Genomic DNA, 12,937 nt, shown 5'->3' with positions numbered 1-12,937 from the left:
TCCTGAAAGATGATGCTGTGAAAGTGCTGCACTCAATATGCCAGCAAATTTGGAAAACTCAGCTGTGGCCACAGGACTGGAGAAGTCAGTTTTCATTCCAATCCCAAGGAAAGGCAATGGCAAAGAATGCTCAAAGTACTGCACAATTGCACTCATGTCACATGCTAGCAAAGTAAAACTCAAGATTCTCCAAGCCAGGGTTCAACAATATGTGAACCGTGAACTTCCAGATGTTCAAGCTGGATTTAGCAAAGACAGAGGAACCAGAGATCAAATTGCCAACATCCACTGTATCATCGAAAAAGCAAGAGAGTTCCAAAAAAAAAAAAAAATCAACCTCTGCTTTATTGACTACACCAAAGCCTTTGGCTGTGTGGATCACAACAAACTGTGGGAAATTCTTCAACAGATGGAAATACCAGACTACCTGACCTGCCTCCTGAGAAATCTGTGTGCAGGTCAAGAAGCAACAATTAGAACTGGACATGGAACAACAGACTTGTTCCAAATCGGGAAAGGAGTATATCAACACTGTATATTGTCACCCTGCTTATTGAAGTTATATGCAGAGTACATCATGAGAAATGCTGAGCTAGATGAAGCACAAGCTGGAATCAAGATTGCTGAGAGAAATATCAATAACCTCAGATATGCAGATGACACCACCTTTATGGCAGAAAGTGAAGAACTAAAGAGCCTCTTGATGAAAGTGAAAGAGGAGAGTGAAAAAACTGGCTTAAAATTCAACATCCAGAAAACTAAGATCATGGCATCCGGTCCCATCACTTCATGGCAAATAGATGGGGAAACAATGGAAACAGTGACAGACTTTATTTTTCTGGGCTCCAAAGTCACTGCATATGGTGACTGCAGCCATAAAATTGAAAGATGCTTGCTCCTTGGAAGAAAAGCTATGACCAACCTAAACAGCATATTAAAAAGCAGAGATATTACTTTGCCAACAAAGGTCCGTCTATTCAAAGCTATGGTTTTTCCAGTAGTCACGTAAGGATGTGAGAGTTGGACCATAAAGAAAGCTGAGTGCTGAAGAATTGATGCTTTTGAACTGTGGTGTTGGAGAAGACTCTTGAGAGTCCCTTGGACAGCAAGGAGATCCAGCCAGTCAATCCTAAAAGACATCAGTCCTGAATATTCATTGGAAGGACTGATGCTGAAGCCAAAACTTCAATACTTTGGTCACCTGATGAGAAGGACTGAGTCATTGGAAAAGACCCTGATACTGGGAAAGATTGAAGGCAGGAGAAGGGGACAATAGAGGATGAGATGGTTGGATGGCATCACAGACTTGATGGACATGAGTTTGAGTAAGCTCCAGGAGTTAGTGACGGACAGGGCAGCCTGGCATGCGGCAGGCCATGGGGTTGCAAAGAGTTGGACACGACTGAGCGACTGAACTGAACTGATTTTCTTGGGTGCTTTCACAGTGGTGCTGTTGAGTGTGGTAGAAAGAGCAAGGGTTTGGGTCAGACAGAATAGGGCTCTAATCCCAGCTCTACTTCTTACTGTTTGGGTAAATTTGTATCAATATTTTCTTCAGTCCTTAGAAAAGTCTGATATGCATCAGCACTCTTCCCATGTTCCAAGATGTAGTGATATGCAGAGCCTTTTAATCTGTTAAAAAGTTTTGTTTTTTGTTTTGTTTTTGTTTTTTTGCGATGATTTAATGTGGTAAAGGCTATAAAGTACTTAACACATGATTGGTTGCTTTTTAAAAAATTGTTATTGCTGAAGGTAGGGTTTCCCTGGTGGCTCAGCTGTAAAGAATCCATAGGAGATGCAGTTTCAATCCCTGGGTCGGGAAGATCCCCTGGAAAAGGAAATGGGAACCCACTCCAGTATTCCTGCCTGGAGAACTCCATGGACAGAGGAGCGTGGAGGGCTGCAGTTCATGTGGTCACAAAGAGTTGGACACGACTTAATGACTAAACAAAATTGGCAACTGTTGTAATTGCCGAAGATGCAGAAGAACTCTGGCCAGGTTGATAAACCCAGAGAGCTTAACCCACCAGCTTGTCAGCAAGAAAATCATAAGACGAAAGTTTGAATGCTGCAGAAGGTAAAACATCTTCATGAGCTCTGTATTGATTTTCTATTGCTGCCAGAATAAATAACCACAAATTTAATGGCTTAAAAAAACACACAAATTTATTGTTACATAGTTCTGTAGGTCAGAAATTTGGGCACAGTGTGGTTCAACTAAGTCTTCTGCTTAGAGCTTCAGAATGATGAAACATGGAGTTAGCAAGCTCCTTTTTGGAAATTCTGGGTATGAACCCTCTTCTAGGACCATTCAGATTGTTGGCTACAATTAAGTTCCTTGAGGTTGTAGGACTGAGGTCCTTGTGTTGGCTGTCAGCCAGAGGCCTATCTTTACTAGAGATCCTTGCTAGAGGCTGCTTGAATTTCTTTTTGTATTTTATGTGTGATCCCTATTGCAACTTCAGGGGATCAAGTCCCATCCACAGTTAAGAATTTCTCCAACTTCCTCTTCTGCTGCACCTGTCTGATTCATGTGACGATGACAGGTCCACCTGGATAATCCAGGCAAATCTCTGCATTTTATACTCTGTTAATCACATCTTCAAAGAACCCCATTCACAAACCCGGGGGATTAGGACATGGAGGGATGCATTCTGCCTTCTGCAGCCTCTAGGGTAGAGTAGGCATCGGCAAACTTTTGGGACAGGAAACCATCCTCTTATGAAACCACGAGCAACTGGACACTAGCGACTGTGACTATGTATATATTGGGTTGGTGAGGTTGTCTCTAGTGGACCCCTGTTTTTGTCCACCCAACATTCCTTTCTTTGGTGGAAATTCCCCTGCTTCATTCTCTGGGGTTTTTAGGGGCTGCCAGGCACAAGATTCACAGGATTCACCCACATGGCCACAGGGATAGACCCATGACCCTAGATGGATCAATTAGGTCATTTCCTCCCAGCAGCTGTCTCCAGGGTGGAGACAGACAGGGCCTGGAAGTGTCTGGGGAGCAGTCAGAGAATGTCTAAGCCCTAGAGTTCGCTGGGCCAGCCCTGATTCAGTCCTTCCGGGGCCAGCACTGAGACCTACAAAGAATTCTTTCAATACACCCCTTTTGTGGTTTAACTTACTCAGAGTTGGTTTCTGTTGCTTACACCCAAGAATCATAGCTGATACACTTGCTTACTATCCCACCACCATTATTATAGAAAAGAACATTTTTTTCAGATGTCCTTGGAAACTAATGACTAGCACAGTTTACAATCTCTGTAATGGAGCCTCTTACCTGTGACATGTCTTTTTAACACTTGCTTCACAAACCCTGATAAACCTGAAGCAGACATAGAGAAAAGAATTTAATAACACGTAATGCCTTAGAAATCAAGTTATTTACATGAAAGCATCAGCCAGTCAGGCAGAGATCACCACTGCTTTTAACCTTTTATTACCTACCATATATGAATTACAACCACACCATGTAGTTCTCAGTCAAGATGATGGCCTGAATCATAAAATTTCAAGTACGAAATGTTTATTCTAGCAGTGAAGTATGCAGTACAGCCAATCTTCTTATTTTTTTATGATTAAGTGCTTTAACAGGTAAGCTTAAACCACAAGGCACATTCACTCCTGCAGAACGCCTCGTCCCCTGACAATGAAGGGATCAATGAGGTGTTATAGGAGGTGAGAATTAAGATTTGAATTGTGTACAAGCCACTGACAGTTGTATTTCTGTCTTGAGGACTGAAGGCAGTGTTCTGAGTGGCTCACATTTCTTCACAGGAGCGTTGAAGGAAGCCAGCTCTCCTCTAGCCTTGAGTCAGACCACGATTCTGGACTTTTTCAGCATCTGATCTGGTCATTGGAAAGGCAGCGACTGTGGATGGGCAGGAAAGTGGCCCTTGCTTGGTGCTCCTGGGGGAAGCTTTGATAAGAGGAGTGAACTGCTGTTGGATCCTTTCTGAGGGAGAAGTTGAGTTCCACCCAACTTCTCACAAGGTCAGACATCCAGCGCCCAGGCTGGTTCTCTGTGAAGATTAGGAAACAACGAATATGCCTGCTGCGGTATCTGCCAGGCCCTCCTACTATGCCTCTTCAGACCCCAGGAGCCCGATTTCTCTAAAGAAGAAATGTTGGGAAACAATTCACCCCTCAGTCTAATTTCTCTCCTCGTCAGCAGAACAATCTCTCAAAGGCAATTCAGTCCACTAATGATAGTAATACAGGCACCATAACTGCCTCCTGTCTTTATGTCACGCTGCCTTTCCAGAAGGATGGGATGCTTTGAAGAGTCCCTCTTATTCCAGAAGGCGAGCACCTGAGAATTTCCAGGAGGCTGGGTGCAATTAACCTGATGGTCTTCGATCTTCACAAAACCATCCCCACACACTGTGATCTTCTCAGAGCTAGTAAATGGAGTTTTTGATGCTCTCTTCTATGGAGAGTTTTTCTTTTCTCTTCCTTCCCTTCCCTTCCATTTCTCTTTTTTGAGGCTTTTTTAAAAAGAGAAATTTCAGTTTCGCAGCTGAATCGAGAGGAGGGTATAGAGATTGCCCCCCACACTTGCATAGCCTCCCCCATTATCAACCTTTCCCATTAGGGTGGAACATTTGTTCCAACTGACATCGACACATCATAATCATCCAATGTCATTAGTTTACCTTAGGGTTCACTCTTGGTGGTGTTCACTCTATAGGTTTGGACAGATGTATAGTGACATCATTATGCTCTCAGTCAGAGTATTTTCACTGCCTTAAAACACCCTCTGTGGAGACTTCCTTGGTGCCTAATTGTTAAGAACGTACCTTGCAGTGCAGAGGACTAAGATCACACGTTCAACTAAGCATCTAAGCCTGTGCACGGCAACTACCGAGCCTGCATGCTCTGGAGCCCATGCCACAACTAGAGATTAGTGAGCTGCCGTGAAAGATCCCACATGATGCAGCTGAGATCCCGTGTGCCACAACTAAGATCTGACTCGGCCAAATAAATATTTTTACAAACCCTCTATGCTCCACCTAGTCATTGTTCCCTTCCCCTCCAGTCCCTTTCACTGTCTCTATAGTTTTGCCTTTTCCAGAATGTCATGTAGTTGGAATTATACAGTATGTAGCCTTTTCAGCTTTTCTTTCCCTCATCAATATGCATTTAAGATGTCTTCATGTCTTTCTTGGCTTGAGAGCTCATTTCTTTCAGCAGTGACTAAAATTCCATTGTCTAGATGGACCCCCATTATCCCTTTACCTATTGAAGGGCATCTTGGTTGCTTCCAAGTTTTGGCAATTATGAATAAAGTGGCTATAAACATCTATGTGCAGATTTCGTGTCAATATGCGTTCAACTCCTTTGTGTAAACACGAAGGACCCCAATTGCTGGACTGTATGCTGAGAGTATGTTTAGTTTTGTAAGAAACCACCAAGAGGTCTTCCAAGACAGCAGGACCATTTTGCATTCCCACCAGCAATGGGCGAGAGCTCCTGTTGCTCCACATCCTTGCCAGCTTTTGGTGTTTGCAGTGATCCGAATTTTGGCCATTCTCAGGATCTCACTGCTGTTCTGATTCGCAGTTCTCTGAAGATATATGATGTAGCGCATCCTTTCTTCCTTCTTTCCTTCCCCCCTCCCTCCATCCTTCCCTTTCCTCCTTTTCTTTCTTTTTCTTAATAACATGCTTCCCTAGTGGCTCAGTGGTAAAGAATCCACCTTCAATGCAGGAGACGTGGAATCAATCCCTGGGTCGAGAAGATCCCCTGGAGGAGGAAATGGCAACCCACTTCAGTACTCTTGTCTGGGAAATTCCATAGACAGAGGAGCCTGGCGGGCTACAGTCCATGGGGTCGCAAAAGAGACGGACACGACTGAGCGACTAAACAACAGTATGCTTATAGCCATCTCCCAAGCTGCTTCTTCCTAAGTTTTTCAAGATGCAGTGGTAATTTTCCGGTCTCGGGGGCTCTCAGCTCTCCTCTGGCAGCCTGGGTAGTGACTCAGCTGCCTCCGGAGTGCTGCGGATGTATTGTTTTCCTCTGCAGCCACGGGTCCAGCACTCCATTCTTTCAACACAAAGGCATTGTTATTGACTAGTTTTGAAGGGAAATTTATTTTCCTCCGCCCTCCTAAGCCGCAACTTCGACACCTCCTCCTCCTCCTCCTCTTCATAATAGTCTCAGTAGGATGTTCAATTATAGCTGAAAGCTCTACATATAAGTGACAGATTAAGAGGCTTGGCAGGTTGCTGCTATAATGTTCATTTCACCTGTGGGTTTATTTTTCTAACCGGCAGGCACTGGGCTTCAGGTGAGGCTTTCGACAAAGTGCTGAGTGCAGATGCGTCCCGTGGTCAGCCAGCCCTCTCTGCTGGGTGCTCTCAGCGTGGTCTCTCGCAGAGGTCATCTGGAGGGAGCCTGTCTGCAGGGCACCACCCACGGCCATGGCATCTTTGATCTGGGTCCCCGTGAGGCCCCTTCAACCCCACCAAGTGATGGGAGAGCAGGAAGAAGCCCTCCAGACACCCCTGCTCCTGCCCCCAGCCCCTGGCACAAAGCCTGGCACATGGTGGGCGCTGCATAAAGTCTGCAGGATGAAGTGCTCTGAAGCAGTGAGACTTAAGTTTCTATAATTTGCTTCAGGTGGAGATACAGGGGAGAACTACAAATTGTCACCCACGCAAACACCTCTTGAAATTATAGAAAAATGCCTTTCCTTTTCATGTTGGCTTCCAAAGGAATTGAGTTGGCTGAAAAGTTCTTTTGGGTTTTTCCATAAAGATTGAAGAGAAAACGCGAATGAACTTTTGGGCCAACCCAGTATACGTCTAGCCTAATCCACTCTGCCCAGCTTCCTGTTTTCCTCCAAGGACCCTCCTAGGTGTCTCTGATGTCCCTGGAGTCTCACTGTTCTCAGCTCACCTCTTCAAGGGGCATCCTCTCTTAACTCGAGGCCAAGGCTGTCCAGGCAACTTTGCCTTATTAAAGGCTTATTAAAGCAAGTCTTCTCCCTTCCAAAGAATGACATTCCAATGGTGGAATTTCAGACGGAACAGCAGTTTCCACCATGTTTTCAGCCTGCTGTCACCTTCCAGATACAGAAGGTTGCTGCTTCAGATACCTTGAAGCTTTCTGGTAGAGCTGTTGGGTAGGGCTGCTGCAGTGGTTGGGCACTGCTGATTTTTTTTTTTTTTTAATCTTTATTGACTTGTTTGACTGGGCCAGGTCTTAGTTGAGGCATGTGGGATTCTTAGTTGAGGCATGTGAGATCTAGGTCGCTGCCCAGGGATCGAACCTGGGCCCTCTGCACTGGGAGTGTGGAGCTTCTAGTCACTGGATCATCATGGAAGTCCCCACTGCTGCTTTTGACTGGGCTTTGTCTCGCCTTGGAGGTTGGGTTGAGGACACCAAGCATCTTCCTGGTGGTACCTCTGCCTTCTGCCTCTGCTTCTGAGATCTTTCAGAGCCTGGAGCCCTGTGCTCAGAGCACTCAGTGCAGGCTTGTCCTTCCAGAGCCTTCTCAGGTTGGGGCCTTCCTCAGGGGCTTTCCCTTATGCCAGAGCTTGACCTTACTGTCTGATTAGGGTATCTTTCTTCGGTGTTCCTGGAGGTTTCTGTACTTCAAATGGTATTTGAATTTCCTGTGTGTCTTTTCCTCCCAGTAGCTGCAAGTTCCTCAAGGGCAGGAATAGCTATTCTTATTTACATCCCTACTGTCTAGTACAGCACCCACCTAATTATAAACACAGGCAAAAAATAAGGAGAAAGAGGGAGAGGCAGAGAGAGACACTGAGAGGAGAAGGAGAAACATGGAAGGAGAAGAGGAGGGAAGGCAGGAGGGTGGAGGAATGAGAAAACCACGGGTCAGGCACCCAGTGTCTGTTCTTTCCAACTAGTCTAATAGCAGTCTGCCAGTGTAGCTCTAAGAACTGTGTGTGTTGTGTTAGTCGCTCAGTTATGACTCTTTGTGGCCCCGTGGACTGTAGCCTGCCAGGCTCCTCTGTCCATGGGCTTCTCCAGGCAAGCATACTGCAGTGGGTAGACATTCCCTTCTCCAGGGGATCTTTCTGACCCAGGGATCAAACCTGGGTCCATCCCACATTGCAGGCAGATTCTTTATCATCTGAGCTACCGGGAAGCCTAAGAGAACTGGTATTATATATACACCCTATGGATTTGAGTTGCCATCCAGAGAGTGGGTGATATTGGGTTCTTTTGCTGGGAGCTGGGGCACGTCTTAGAGCTGTGAGGCACTCATAGATCATTAAACGCAAGGTTTTTTCTTCCATCTCATTGGTCCTAGTAGTTACTGTTAGTAACCACTCTGATCTTAAGCCCCACTTTGAAGTTGGATACCGTGGGTGTTTTACATTTAGCCTTTATCAGCAACCAGTTGGTGTCTTGTAATTGCAAATTATTTGAGCAAGAGGCGAACTGTGTAGCAAGAATCTGAAAAGGTCAGGGGAGCTGTGTCTAAAAAGATGCAGTGGGAGGATTAAGAACCTTCACTTGAAACATTAATTTTAGACAATCGCGAAGCCCCACTTAATTAAACTGGAGGAAACGTGTGTGGTATTCAGTCCTTCTGTGATGAGTAAGCTGGGGTAGCGTTTCCTGCATGAGTGCTATGAATGTGTGTGAGAGTGTGTGTGCATGTGTGTCCAGGGCACATGTGCAGCCAAGCCTAATGTGGGGTGCCACACCCTGGTTGGCTGTAGGGTTGTCAGGTCCAGCATGGATCTTGAGTGGTCAGTGCCCAGGCATGCAAATTATTCAACACAAGAATCTTCTCTGAGCAAGGAGACTTCAAGATGTCCTAGAGACAAGAAGGAAACTACAAATGCCCCCACTTCTGAATAAAAATGGCAACCCACTCCAGTTCTCTTGCCTGGAAAATGCCATGGATGGAGGAGCCTGGTAGGCTACAGTCCACGGAGTCGAAAAGAGCTGGACACGACTGAGTGACTTCACTTGCACTTTTCTGAAGAAAAAAGCTTCTGCCCCCCTCCCCACGGCTGAAGCACTGAGAACACAAGCTCAGGGACTGAATCCCAAGTCCTTCACGTCTTCCCCAGGGCAGGCCTTTTCTCTCTCCCTCCTTCACCTTCCTCTCCTCTGTCCCTGTCGTTCTTTGCCTCCACCTTCTCCTTGGTCCTCTCTTTTACACTATTTACCTTTTGCCCCTAAATCCTCTTTTCTCCCAGAGTCATTTGCATCCCTGGGACATGCCACCTTCCCCAAGAAAGTAGAGCACAGCCATATTGAAGGGCTGAGGGCACCCCGTCCCATCTGCCCCCTTCCACTTGCTGCTGACTCTCCAGGTCAGGGCCCGGCCCCAGACCCCTGCTCCAATCACCTTCCTCCACATGCTGCTGACTCTCCAAACAACACCTGCCCCCGCCTCGCACCCCCAACCCCTGCCCCCGCCTCCAACCCAGCCCCGTGGAACACAGTGCCAGCCTGGTTTCTTTTGTTTCCACGTGCCACTCTGTGCCCCGCATCCTGGCATCACCTGTTTAGACTCAAGCAACACACCATCACTTCTTTTGGGTTCTCTTCATTGCCTGGAAGGTGCTTTGAAAAAAAAGATCAGTTTTTTATTGAGCAGTTGACGCAGATACTGAATTAGCTCATCTTAGGCCAGTCCACTTCCTGAAGGGCGAAGGTCAAGGCCAGAGTGAGCACGGAGCCTCTGAGCTGAGCTGACTTTTTGGCAAGTCCATGGGGAGGCTCAGTCCATCTGAAAGGAGATCAGTCCTGAAGGTTCACTGGAAGGACTGATGCTGAAGTTGAAGCTCCTTTGGCCACCTGATGTGAAGAACTGACTCATTAGAAAAGACTCTAATGCTGGGAAAGACTGAAGGCGGGAGTAGAAGGGGACAACAGAGATGGTTGGTTGGCTTCACCAACTCGATGGACAGGAGTTTGTGCAAGCTCCAGGAGTTGGTGATGGACAGGGAAGCCTGGCGAGCTGCAGTCCATGGGGTCACAGAGTTGGACATGACTGAGGGGCTGAACAACAACATGGGGAGGATGAGAATGGGACCGGGGCTCTAGGCTTTGGAGCCAGAAAATTGAGGGTTTAAACTCTGACTCTATCACTGACCAGCTGGGGGACACTGGACACATGATCCCACCTCTCTGAGCCCCCATTTCCTCATCATTAATGCTACAGTCCCCGTAATAGCCTCCCGGTTGCTATGGAGAGTAGACGGGCTGATATTGCCAAGTGTTTGCACATGCTATGTTTCTTCTCTCTCCTGATTGCCGAAGACAAGGGACCCCGGTGCCCAGCCCTGCAGCAGCATCTCTGGACTGCTGCGTGTTTATACCAAGAGGGCACGTGAGTCCTGGGCAGGGAGGCATCGTGCCCAGGCCTAGCTGGCTGGGGCTGCTCACAGCGGCCCTGGGATACTGGGGAAGTTAAGCTGACACCTCGGGGGTGGATGGCAACCTGCTTGTGCTCAGATTCCTAGTCCACCTTATCCACTTCCCGTGGAGTCCCACTCCAAGGTCATAGGTGCAAGGCCTTGTACCAAGGCCACAGGAGCAGAGCCCAGAAGCAAGGTCATCTCTGGAACTGACTGAGACCCTTTGTAACTATTGCCAGAAGCCACCCCCCGCCCCCCACCCCCCTACCCCCGCACCCCCCACCCCCCTACCCCCGCACCCCCCACCCCCCCACCCCCCACCCCCCCACCCCCCCACCAAGAGTCACTGGCCAGGTCCTTACCCCATATTAGGCAATAATGCCCACCCTGGTACCCTGGTATTCATCCTATAGGCCCTAACCTAATGTTACCCTTCCAGCAGGAATTTTCTTGGGCTCAGGCTATAAAAATTGGCTACTAACCCATGAAAAGCATCGACTCTCCCTTGAGAGACACTTCTAACAGTGTCCTGTGGATACTCCCTGGTCTGTTGGGAGGTTGGCTGGCTGTGCTCACAGTGCCCTCATTATCTCTGCTCTTTGTTCTTAAAAAACCCACTCCTTTTCTGCACTACTGTGTGTCTGGAAATTCTTTTCCAACTGGTGTTTGGACTGCCAGGAACCTTCCTTGGACAGACGCTATGACGCTGGGGACCTGGGATGCAGACAGCTTTGGTGCCCGCCAGGGGCAGGCCTTTCGTGGACAGACACACTACTACAAGATAACGCTCCCTCACCCGCCAGAAGACCCTACTACAGATGGCGCTCCCTCACCCGCTAGAAGACCCTACTACAAGACGGTGCTCCCTCACCCACTGCTGCTGCTGCTAAGTCGCTTCAGTCGTGTCCGACTCTGTGTGACCTCATAGACGGCAGCCCACCAGGCTCCCCAGTCCGTGGGATTCTCCAAGATCCTACTACAGATGGCGCTCCCTCACCCGCTAGAAGATCCTACTACAGATGGCGCTCCCTCACCCGCTAGAAGATCCTACTACAGATGGCGCTCCCTCACCCGCTAGACTTCTCTGGTGGCTCATATGGTAAACGGTCTGCCTACAAAGCGAGAGACCCAGGTTCAATCCCTGGGTCGGGAGGAGCCTCTAGAGAAGGAAATGGCAACCCACTCCGGTACTCTTGCCTGGAAAATCCCATGGACAGAGGAGCCTGGCAGGCTACAGTCCATGGGGTTGCAAAGAGTCGGACACGACTGAGCGACTTCATTTTCACCTGCTAGAAGATCCTAGGGGACCTGACCAGCTTCACACAGCGTCTTCGGATAGCTTTCACCTGCATGTGGCTGCAGAGCTCTCAGAGGGCAGAGGGTGCTGGGTTTCATACACCCCCACCCAAGAAGAGGGCCTACCGCCCACCCCCCCACCATGGCATCATGATTCCAAAGCATGGGAGGTAAGAGAAGGCACTTTGGTGTCAGGAAGACATCAATTCAATCCTTCCCCTCACTGGTTATCTCCCTGAGCTTCAGTTTCCCCGTCTGTGAAAACGGGGATGATAATATCAACCTCATGGGATGGTGGTGAAGATAACATGAGCTCATGTAGGCAAAGCTTAGAGCAGAGCCTGCCAAGAAGTCCCTAAACATAAGTTACCAATCCCACAGTGAACACAGCCCATACTCTACTGCCCGGAAAGAATGCAGTGGCGTCAAAATGGAAGACCTTCACAATTTTCTCCCAAACCGGCGTTTGGCGCTAAAGCCGAGAGCGCCCCCTTCTGGGCTGGCGGACTCTCTGAGCCTAGGGTTGATGGTCCTCCCCCTGAGACTCCTGAGGGACAACAGGGGACAAAACAAGCCAAATGCACACAAGGGTCTGGGCATCACGGTGGCTCGCTGGAGCGGCTGAGTTCTCCCACCCTGGGATGTTGATGTGTGTGAGCCGTGAAACGGGGCCTGCACCGACATCGTTTTAATAAGGCTCCAGCACTTGCCCGGGTACTCCAGAGTCTCCGCTGAAATCGTTTTTGCTGTCAGAAGCTGACATTATAACGACATTTCAGGAGAGACTCCCTGGGAAATCATTGCTCATTTCCTTTCAGGCAGTTCGTTCACCTGCAGAAATCAGCCTGTTTGGGTCTGCTCTGCGGCAGCTGGCGATTGACATGATCCCCTAAGTCAATTTTGCAGCTGAGTGGACTGAGGTCCCAGAAAGCCAAGGGCCTGAAGTGGAGAACATGGAGCAGGTGACTCATTGAGGCTTGAGTCCAGGGCTTGAGCCCGGACGAGGGGCAGCCCATGTGTGCCTGAGTTATTGGCCACGAGGAGGCAAGATTGGATGGTGGCCTCCTTGGAGGCCAGTGTGGGAAGGGTGGGAAGTGTGGGGGGAGGTAGGGAGTGGGGGTGGGGGGAACCTGGGAGTATTTTCCACTGCTGATCTTTTGAGTTTTTAAAATGTATTTATTTTCCTACTCAGCTCACTTTGATTCTTCATCTGATCCTCACCGTCTGATGCTATAACTTTCTTCTGGCCCCTTCCATTCTGTTCCGTCCAAGGTGTTTGGAAA

Source organism: Budorcas taxicolor, chromosome 12 (genome assembly GCF_023091745.1).
Source record: "Budorcas taxicolor isolate Tak-1 chromosome 12, Takin1.1, whole genome shotgun sequence".
Lineage (NCBI taxonomy): Eukaryota > Metazoa > Chordata > Mammalia > Artiodactyla > Bovidae > Budorcas > Budorcas taxicolor.
The sequence above is the reverse complement of the archived record's forward strand: the minus strand, read 5'-3'. Positions refer to the sequence as shown.